Consider the following 10,000-nt stretch of genomic DNA (forward strand, 5'->3'; position numbering starts at 1 on the left):
GAACTGAAACTGAGCGGAAGATCGATTAAAAAGTTAACACGAGAAAACAAGTATTTATATACAAGAAAAAAATCAGTATTTATAAACAGGAAAAAATCTGTTTTTACATACAGGAAAAAAATCAGTGTTTATATACATGAAAAAATTAGTATTTATATACATGAAAATCAGTATTTATATACAGGAAAATCAGTATTTATATACAGGAAAATCAGTATTTATATACAGGAAAATCAGTGTTAGGTAAGACACATATGCAACAGTTAGTATTTTTTCGAAGTTGCTTCATTACAGCAGGCTTCTTCAGTCGACTGGAAGAAGCCTACTGTGTAGGCGAAATGTTTGAAATAAAGATACCTAACTGTTGCATATGTGTCTTACCTAACAATCTGTCGGCATTTTATACCATTTTAATGTTCATTCTGTCAGACACTGCAACACAAGGGTATCTTGGTACAGACCATCAACTTCGACAACCTCTACTAGTGAGAACGGCTGGGTTGAGAGGGACCTGCCTCCCAAAGCAACCTTCGTCTCACCTCCTGGCACTATATAAGGCCCTATTCTGTCACTTCAACTTCATATTGTTTCAGACAACGGAACAATGCTCTTCTCCAGACTGAGGGACTGACCACCTCAAAACTTTAAGGGTGATGGACTGATTACATCGTCTTCAAGTATCTTCTGCTTCTATCAACTTTTCTGTACTCGACTGAAGAAGCCTACTGTGTAGGCGAAACGTTTCGAAATAAAGATACCTAACTGTTGCATATGTGTCTTACCTAACAATCTGTCGGTATTTTATACCATTTTAATGTTCAGGAAAATCAGTATTTATATACAGGAAAATCAGTATTTATATGTTATCAATTTCTTCAATAAGACTGGCAATGGTCGCTACGTACATAGTCCAGAATCAGTCCAGACTTGTCTTTTTAAGATGGGACTGTCTTCAGTCACTGCACAGAAAGCATTTTGCTTAATGCAGTTCGCCAATTAAAACATCATTTAAAACATCATACAGCCTGAAATCAATGTCAAGCTTCCTTTAAGGAAAATACAGAGGATACTAAAGGTTTGAAGCCAATAAGAAGGAAGATGCTCCAGCTAGGGAACTGAATCCAACAATTAAATCTTTTTTAAGAACACTGTCAAGTATGACAAGAAGAATGGTGAAGATCAGAAGGAGTTAGAGGTAATCAGTCCCTCAGCCTGGAGTCACACAATTTACTGAAGTCAGTCAGGAGATGCATACTGACGTCAATGTACAGAAGAAACGCTACACAATTCCAAACTTCGTTTAAATTGCAGAACACTTCGGTGCTGGAAGTTTCAAGCTTATCAGAAGAGGCTTTCTCAAGTTATCGAGACCGAAAGCAAAATCAGGAATAGGTTGATGTAACGCCGAAGGCTGTCCTAGTGACAGCACTCCAGTCATGAAGATTTCAAGCCGAGCGGATGAGGCATTCGCAAGTTATTATCAAGAATTTTATAAGGAAGAAAAATAAAATAATTCAGCCACTTAAAAGTGCACCTCTGAGATACAATATTATTATTATTATTATTATTATTATTATTATTATTATTATTATTATTATTATTATTATTATTATTATTATTATTATTATTATTATTATTATTATTATTATTACTTTTATTATTATTATTATTATTATTATTATTATTATTATTATTATTATTATTATTATTATTATTATTATTATTATTATTATTATTATTATTATTATTAGTGTTGTTGTTGTTATTGTGATGATGGATGCAGGGAAGGTGAGGACTGGTCCAACTCCTCGGATCAAGAGGTCATCACCAGCACCTAGACAGCCTCCTTGAAGGACCTACCAAAGATCTCTTGATCCGAAGAACCGGAGCTACCCCCTCCCCTTCCATACATCAAATCCCATTACCTCCAGTTCCCACCCAGGTGCTATCAGCCTAAAACTCTCCCTCCTACGTGTTTAGCGCTTCACTCCCCATGACGAGAGGACAAACTTAGTGTTTGCGGTACGACAACGTCGCCAATCAATACAGTGACGTCATAGGCGCTCCCCCCTTTCTTCCATCGCTGCCAACCGCAAGATAATCCCCCAAAAAGCGGCCAGAATACTCAATTTTTTTTTTTTCAACCATTTTTTTAATACGGTTAATATTAAAAGAGACAAGATTGTTAAATATTAAATATTTAATGATAATACCAAAAGAAAAAATAATACGTCACGTTGTTTTAAGTCTATTTATCTTTAATGTAGAGGGTTGCCTCCTTTACCTCGGATCAAACGTAATTATCTCCCACTTCCAACCCGCTGGATAACTCTTACGGGTAAGGTAAGGCTAGTAATAATAATAATAATTATTATTATTAGTAGTAGTAGTAGTATTATTAATTATTTAAAAAATAATAATTTAAGATTTATTATTAATAATAATTTAAAAAATAATTTTTTAATTCATTATTATTATTTTTATTATTACTATTTTTCAATAACTTCAGATACTCCTTTAGTTATGAGAGAGAAAGAGAGAGAGTAAGAGAGAGAGAGAGAGAGAGAGAGAGAGAGAGAGAGAGAGAGAGAGAGAGAGAGAGAGAGAGAGAGAGAGAGAGAGAAAGAGAGAGAGTAAGAGAGAGAGATAAGAAGAGAGAGAGAGAGAGAGAGAGAGAGAGAGAGAGAGAGAGAGAGAGAGAGAGAGAGAGAGAGAGAGGAGTACAGAGAAGAGAGAAAGTAAGAGAGGAGAGAGAGAGAGAGAGAGAGAGAGAGAGAGAGAGAGAGAGTGAGAGAGAGAGAGAGAGAGAGAGAGAGAGAGTAAGAGAGAGAGAGAGAGTAAGAAAGAGAGAGAGAGAGAGTAAGAGAAGATATCCTTGATATCCTTGGGGTGAAATTTGACTCCAAACTAACCATGAAGAACCATGTTGTAAATCTTGCAAACAAGGCAGCCAGGAAGCTTACAGCACTTCGCCGTATCTCCCATCTGCTTGACAGTAGGGGTTGCAAGATCCTGTACGAGGCACAAGTACGCTCGCACCTTGAGTATGCTCCACTTTCTTGGTTTGCCTGCCCACCCTCTCATCTGCGACTGCTTGACAGAGTAGAGAACAGAGCAAGACGTCTCATCTTCGCCTGGACCCATCCTGGATAGATCAGTCATTTCAGCAGAGCCTCAACATAGGAGGGATGTGGGTGGCCTTACTGTTATGTACAAGGCCAATATTGTCAAAGTACCACACTTGGATCCACTTCGAGGACAGCGTGAAACAAGCTTTTATGCCACAAGATGGGCAGAAAGCAGCACACTCTGGCTGTACCCTTCTCCAGAACATCACTCCATCTGAGATCATACCAGGATGACTCGAGTATGGAACACATTCGTACAGGATAATGATGTCAACGAGATAAAGTCAGATTAAGACACAGGGCAACATCTGGGTTTTTTGTAGAGCCAATCCAGGGCTTTATCAATACAATTTAGGACATAATAGAAGACAGTAGAATTATGTACAGAAGATGAGGAAATCAGTCCTCAACCTGGGAGTAGGTGCAAGAGCACTGAGGTCGGGGAGATTGAAGCAGAAGAAAGACCCTGGCGCTATATAGTAACGTCAGGTGCGGGACGAGGCATATTCACTGGTGCGGATCCCAGTGAAGAGGTCCTTCCAAAGAGATGGGTTAGTTGTAGAGTAGTTGTCGTGTCGTGAAGTTATGTACATGTCCTCAGAATTAAGATTCCATGATGTTGCAGTGTCTCTGGTGTGTACAAAATGGTATATAATACCGACAAGATGAGATTAAGACACATGTGCAACATCTGGTATCTTATATACCATTCGTAAAACAACCTGTCAGACACTGCAACATCATGGAATCTTAATTCTGAGGACATGTACAAAACCCTTTTCACGACTACGACAACTACTACTACAACTAACCCATCTCTTTGGAAGGACCTATTTCCACTGGGGAATCCCGCCTACCAGTGAATATGCCTCGTCCTCACCTGACGTTACATATAAGCGCCAGGATCCTTTCTTCGCTTCAGAATCTCCACGACTATGTGCTCTTCGCACCTACTCCAGGTGAGGACTGATTACCTATCTTCTGTACATAGTTCTACGTCTTCAGTTATGTCTAAATTATTGATAAAGCACCGACATGGAAACGTCTACAATAAAGATACACAGATGTTGCACATGTGTCTTAATCTCATCTTGTCGGTATTATATACCATTCGTACACAACGAGATAAAGTCAGTTGATCAAATGAAAATGCTGGCCCACAGATGGCTCCAACTTCATCCTGTTTCCTACTTGTATGTCTCATAACAATAAAAATGCTTTCAAATGAGCTGATGTAGGTAACACCCTTTTAGTTACACAAAGTTGGGAATCCTTAATCTGAAAAATAGCCCACAAAGCTGGGGACCCTTTAAACCCTTGTCAAACCCTTTTAAAAAAAAAAAAAAGAGAGAGAGAGAGAGAGAGAGAGAGAGAGAGAGAGAGAGAGAGAGAGAGAGAGAGAGAGAGAGAGAGAGAGAGAGAGAGAGTAAGAGAGAGAGAGAGAGAGAGAGAGAGAGAGAGAGAGAGAGAGAGAAAGAGAAGAGAAAGAGAGAGAGAGACTTAGAGAATGAGAGAGAGAGAGAGAGAGAGAGAGAGAGGAAGAGAGAGTGAGAGAGAGAGAGAGAGAGAGAGAGAGAGAGTGAGAGTAAGAGAGAGTAAGAGAGAGAGAGTAAGAGAGAGACGAGAGAGGAGAGTAAGAGAGAGAAAGAGAGAGTGAGAGAGAGAGTAAGAGAGAGAGAGAGAGAGAGAGAGAGAGAGAGAGAGAGAGAGAGAGAGAGAGAGAGTGAGAGAGAGAGAGAGAGAGAGAGAGAGAGAGAGAGAGAGAGTTTTACGGCACTTAAGATCCCAAAAGAAGGAGGTGAGGAGTCCACATGCACAACCTGGCTATGGGAAAGAGGTAATTGGCCAGCCCTTTGCTTTGAGCTCGCCAACACCGATTGGAATGCTCTTCTCCAAGGGGATGTTGACAACCAAGTGAAAGCTTTCAATGGACACATCCTTAATCTACAACAAAAACACATTCCTCACCGGCAATATGTGACGAAGCCTACAGATCACTGATGGTTTGGCTTTCGTTTTAGAGAGGCTGCTACTGCTAAGTACAAATCATGGCGAAGGTACAAGAGACATCCTACCACCTATAACAAGAACTTGAACAGGCAAGCCTGTAGGCATATTGGTGACATTCAAAAGTGGGTCATTGCTAAGTGGGAGGTGGACACAAAAAGAAAGCTAGCAACAGGTAGGATAGGCTCCAAAACCTAGTGGTCCCTGGTCAAGGACAGACTAGGTTATCTGCCTGATGAACTCATTCCGCCTATAAATTAACAGGATGAGACCACCTCTACTAGTAGTCAAGAGAAGGCGGACCTCTTTGCCGAACACTTTGCTAAAAAAATGCAAGTTCCTGATCCAGAATGGGACCCTCCTTGGCTAGCTGCAAGAACTCTGTCAAAACTGTCAATTGTGACAATAACGCAGGAAGAGGTGCATTTCTTTCTTAAATCACTTAACCAAGGAAAGGCTGTGGGCCCAGACAAGTTGAGCCCAAGTTTGCTGAGAAGATGTGCAGACCAGCCAGCAGCACCTCTACCTAGCATTTTTCAGCACTGCCTAGTACAGTGTAAATGGAAAGAGGCAAATGTAGTTTGTTCACAAAAAGAAGAGCAGAGCAGAAATCAGTAACTACAGACCAGTGTCACTCCTGTCAAATACTGGTAAGTTCCTTGAGACAATAATCTCAAGACAAATGAGAGAGTTTTTGACTACCACTCACTACTTTGTGACCGTCAATATGGCTTCAGTAAAGGTTACTCTGCTGCTGATCTGTTGTTAAACCTCTCCACTAAGTGGCACCAGTACTGGATGAATCCAAAGTCAGCTGTTTGGTAACACTGGTCATTGCTGGTGCTTTCGACCGGGTGTGGCACAAGGGCCTCTTAGCAAAACTTCAAGCAATGGGAATTGCAGGCTCTATGCTGTGTCTCCTTAGTGATTACTTTCATGGTCAAGACATCCTATTGGGGCAAGTGTTCCACAAGGAAGCGTGCTGGAACCGTTGTTGTGGAATGTCTACTTCAATGACCTTCTTCATCTTATCCCAGAATCCTATGCATATGCAGACGACTATACACTGACATTCACTTTTCCAAGAGAAGAAATGCCAGCTGCTCTAAGCTACATCAGTCACAAGCTAAGAGCTATATCAACTTGGGGAAATAGATGGAAAGTAACATTTGCACCTAAGAAAATGCAAATGATGATGGTCTCTAGGCACCATGATGGTAATGCTGGTGCAGTAGTAAGGATTAATGGGAGGGTGTTGGCACCTGGAGTAGAATTTGATATCCTTGGGGTGAAATTTGACTCCAAACTGACCATGAAGAACCATGTTGTAAATCTTGCAAACACGGCAGCCAGGAAGCTGACAGCACTTCGCCTTATCTCGCATCTGCTTGACAGTAGGGGTTGCAAGATTCTGTATGAGGCACAAGTACCCTCATACCTTGAGTATGCTCCACTTTCTTGGTTTGCCTGCACCCCGTCTCATCTGTGACTGCTTGACAGAGTAGAGAACATAGCAAGACGTCTCATCTCTCGCCTGGACCAATCCTGGATAGATCTGTCATTTCAGCAGAGCCTTCAACACAGGAGAGATGTGGGTGGCCTTACTGTTATGTACAAGGCCAATATTGTCAAAGTACCACACTTGAATCCACTTCGAGGACAGCGTGAAACAAGCTTTTATGCCACAAGATGGGCAGAAAGCAGCAACTTCACTCTGGCTGTACCCTTCTCCATAACATCACTCCATCTGAGATCATATATACCCAGGATGTCTCGAGTATGGAACACATTCGTACAGCATAATGATGTCAACGAGATAAAGTCAGTTGATCTAATGAAAATGCTGGCCTCTTGGAACTTGATACCTTTGTATTCCTTTTAATCTTTGGTATACCTTGGATACCATTGTATTCCCTTTGCAACTTGATACCCTGTATACCTTTGTATTCCTTAGTACTCCTTGGTATACCTTGGTATACCATTGTATTCCTTAGTACTCCTTGGTATACCTTGGTATATCATTGTATTCCTTAGTACTCCTTGGTATACCTTGGTATACCATTGTATTCCTTAGTACTCCTTGGTATACCTTTGGGATATCATTGATTCCTTTGTATCTTGGTATACCTTGGATACCTTGTATTCCTTTATACCCTTGGTATACCTTGGTATATCATTGTATTCCTTAGTACTCCTTGGTATACCTTGGTATACCATTGTATTCCTTAGTACTCCTTGGTATACCTTGGTATACCTTTGTATTCCTTAGTACTCCTTGGTATACCTTGGTATACCATTGTATTCCTTAGTACTCCTTGGTATACCTTGGTATACCATTGTATTCCTTAGTACTCCTTGGTATACCTTGGTATACCTTTGTATTCCTTAGTATACCTCCTTAGTAATAGTTTCATCAGTCATGAAACTCTCCCACTCCACTACAACAAATTCTCACTATTTTCTAACAAATTCCCAATCATTTATAACAAATTCTCAAATATCTATAACAAATTCCCAAGCCTCTATAGCAAATTCTCTAGCATCAACAAATTCTCAGATATGTATAACAAATTCTCAAGCTTCTATAGCAAATTCTCTAGCATCAACAAATTCACAGATATGTATAACAAATTCTCAAGCTTCTATAGCAAATTCTCTAGCATCAACAAATTCCCAGATATGTATAACAAATTCTCTAGCATCAACAAATTCCCAGATATGTATAACAAATTCCCAATCTTCTATAACAAATGCTAGTGGTTCTTCAACTAATTTCCAAATCTCTATAATACTAAAACGTCTATAACTAATTCCCACATCTCAATATATCTTCTCACAACTCGTCAAAATTCTTTATTAATTTAAAAAAAAAATGAAGGAAATTTCTGACATCAGCAAGACAGAAAATACAACTATATATACTTAATGAATATACACCTAAATATACGTATTCCTGATAAATTGTTTTGAAAACCGACAAGCCAGCCAGTGCCTTCATCAGTCTAATACAAAGAAGAATGGTGTAAAGAGAGGAGGAAAAATAGTTTGAGGTAGTCAGTACCTCATCCTGAAATCGATGTGTTCAGTCAGTCAGTCTTACGGTAGGTATAATGTTCGTCAGGAAACAGGACAGGTGTTTCCTGACGCGGGTCATATGATGACCCAGCAGCTGCAACTTTCGGTCATCTGATCGAGGACTACCGCTTATAGCATATAGTCGGAGAAGTGGCTTATATACTCGTAGTCTCAGGTTAGTCGAAGCATTAGGAGGCGGAGTCACAGTGGGACCATCCAACAGTGTAAACAGGTCTTCGTCCTAAGGTCGGACACATGTTCAACAGTTATGCATCTTTATTCCGAAACGTTTCGCCTACACAATAGTCTTCTTCAGTCAGTTGCTGTGCCTGTCAGCAGACACAGCAACATCCTGATGCAGGGATTTCTTCTCAACTTGTCTAACCTACAAACACGACCTACTTCCACTAGTGCCTTTGTTCACTGGTGACTCCGCCTACCACTGCTCCACTTCACCTCTCGTCAGTATATAAGCCCCAGCCCCGCGAATATGCTGCACTCTTGCCAAGACACATAGACCCAACACATTGACTCAAGGCTGAGGGACTGATTACCTCAAACTCCTCTTATTCCTCTTATCTACACTGGACTAAAGAAACCAAGATGTGGCGAAAAGTTTCCAGAATACAGATGCCCAATTATTGCAGAAGTGTCTCATTTATCAATACAAGCTTTCTCGGTGGTACAAGTCGAGCGAAACGTCACCACTAGTCCCTCCCCCCCTCCTAACACCCCAGCCTGTCCTAACTGCAGGTTACATGCGCTCTGATCCCAGTTTTTTAAAGTATAATCGCAAACTATATTTAAGAAGGTTACAGAAACACAGATTAAAATGGGTCAGATAAACTGTCTCTCATCCTGGGTGATCCTTGTGGGTTTAGCGCTTAGTCTGATCGCAATAATAATAATAATGATAACAATAATAATAATGATAATAATAACTAGTATTAAAACAACTAATTGCATATATAACTTGAATTAAAATCCTTGTGGGTTTAGCGTTTAGTTTTGACTGTCATAATAATAATAATAATGGAGAATGAGGTAATCAGTCCCTCAACCTTGAGGGACTGATTACCACCACCATCATCATCACCACCACCACCATCATCACCACCACCATCATCACCACTACCACCATCATCACCACTACCACCATCATCACCACTACCACCACCATCACCACTACCACCATCATCACCACTACCATCATCATCACCACTACCACCATCATCACCACTACCATCATCATCACCACTACCATCATCATCACCACTACCACCATCATCACCACTACCACCATCATCACCACTACCATCATCATCACCACTACCACCATCATCACCACTACCACCATCATCACCACCATCATCATCACCACTACCACCATCATCACCACTACCACCATCATCACCACTACCACCATCATCACCACCATCATCATCACCACTACCACCATCATCACCACTACCACCATCACCACCACTACCACCATCATCACCACCATCATCATCACCACCACCACCATCATCACCACTACCACCATCATCACCACCATCATCATCACCACTACCACCATCATCACCACTACCACCATCATCACCACTACCACCATCATCACCACTACCACCATCATCACCACTACCACCATCACCATCACCATCATCACCACCATCATCACCACTACCACCATCATCACTACAACCACAATAACCACTACCACCACCACTACTACGACCATCATCACCACCACTACTACAACCACAATAATCACTACCACCACAACCACC

General features: G+C 40.8%; 1 protein-coding gene across 1 annotated transcript in view; it reads right to left on the reverse strand.

Annotated features, from left to right (window-relative positions):
• LOC128690554 (uncharacterized) overlaps positions 1-10,000 on the reverse strand; it is a 331,846-nt gene that overhangs the window by 287,156 nt on the left and 34,690 nt on the right. The gene's annotated exons all lie outside the window — the stretch shown is intronic.

Source organism: Cherax quadricarinatus, chromosome 29 (assembly GCF_038502225.1).
Source record: "Cherax quadricarinatus isolate ZL_2023a chromosome 29, ASM3850222v1, whole genome shotgun sequence".
NCBI classification, from domain to species: Eukaryota; Metazoa; Arthropoda; class Malacostraca; order Decapoda; family Parastacidae; genus Cherax; species Cherax quadricarinatus.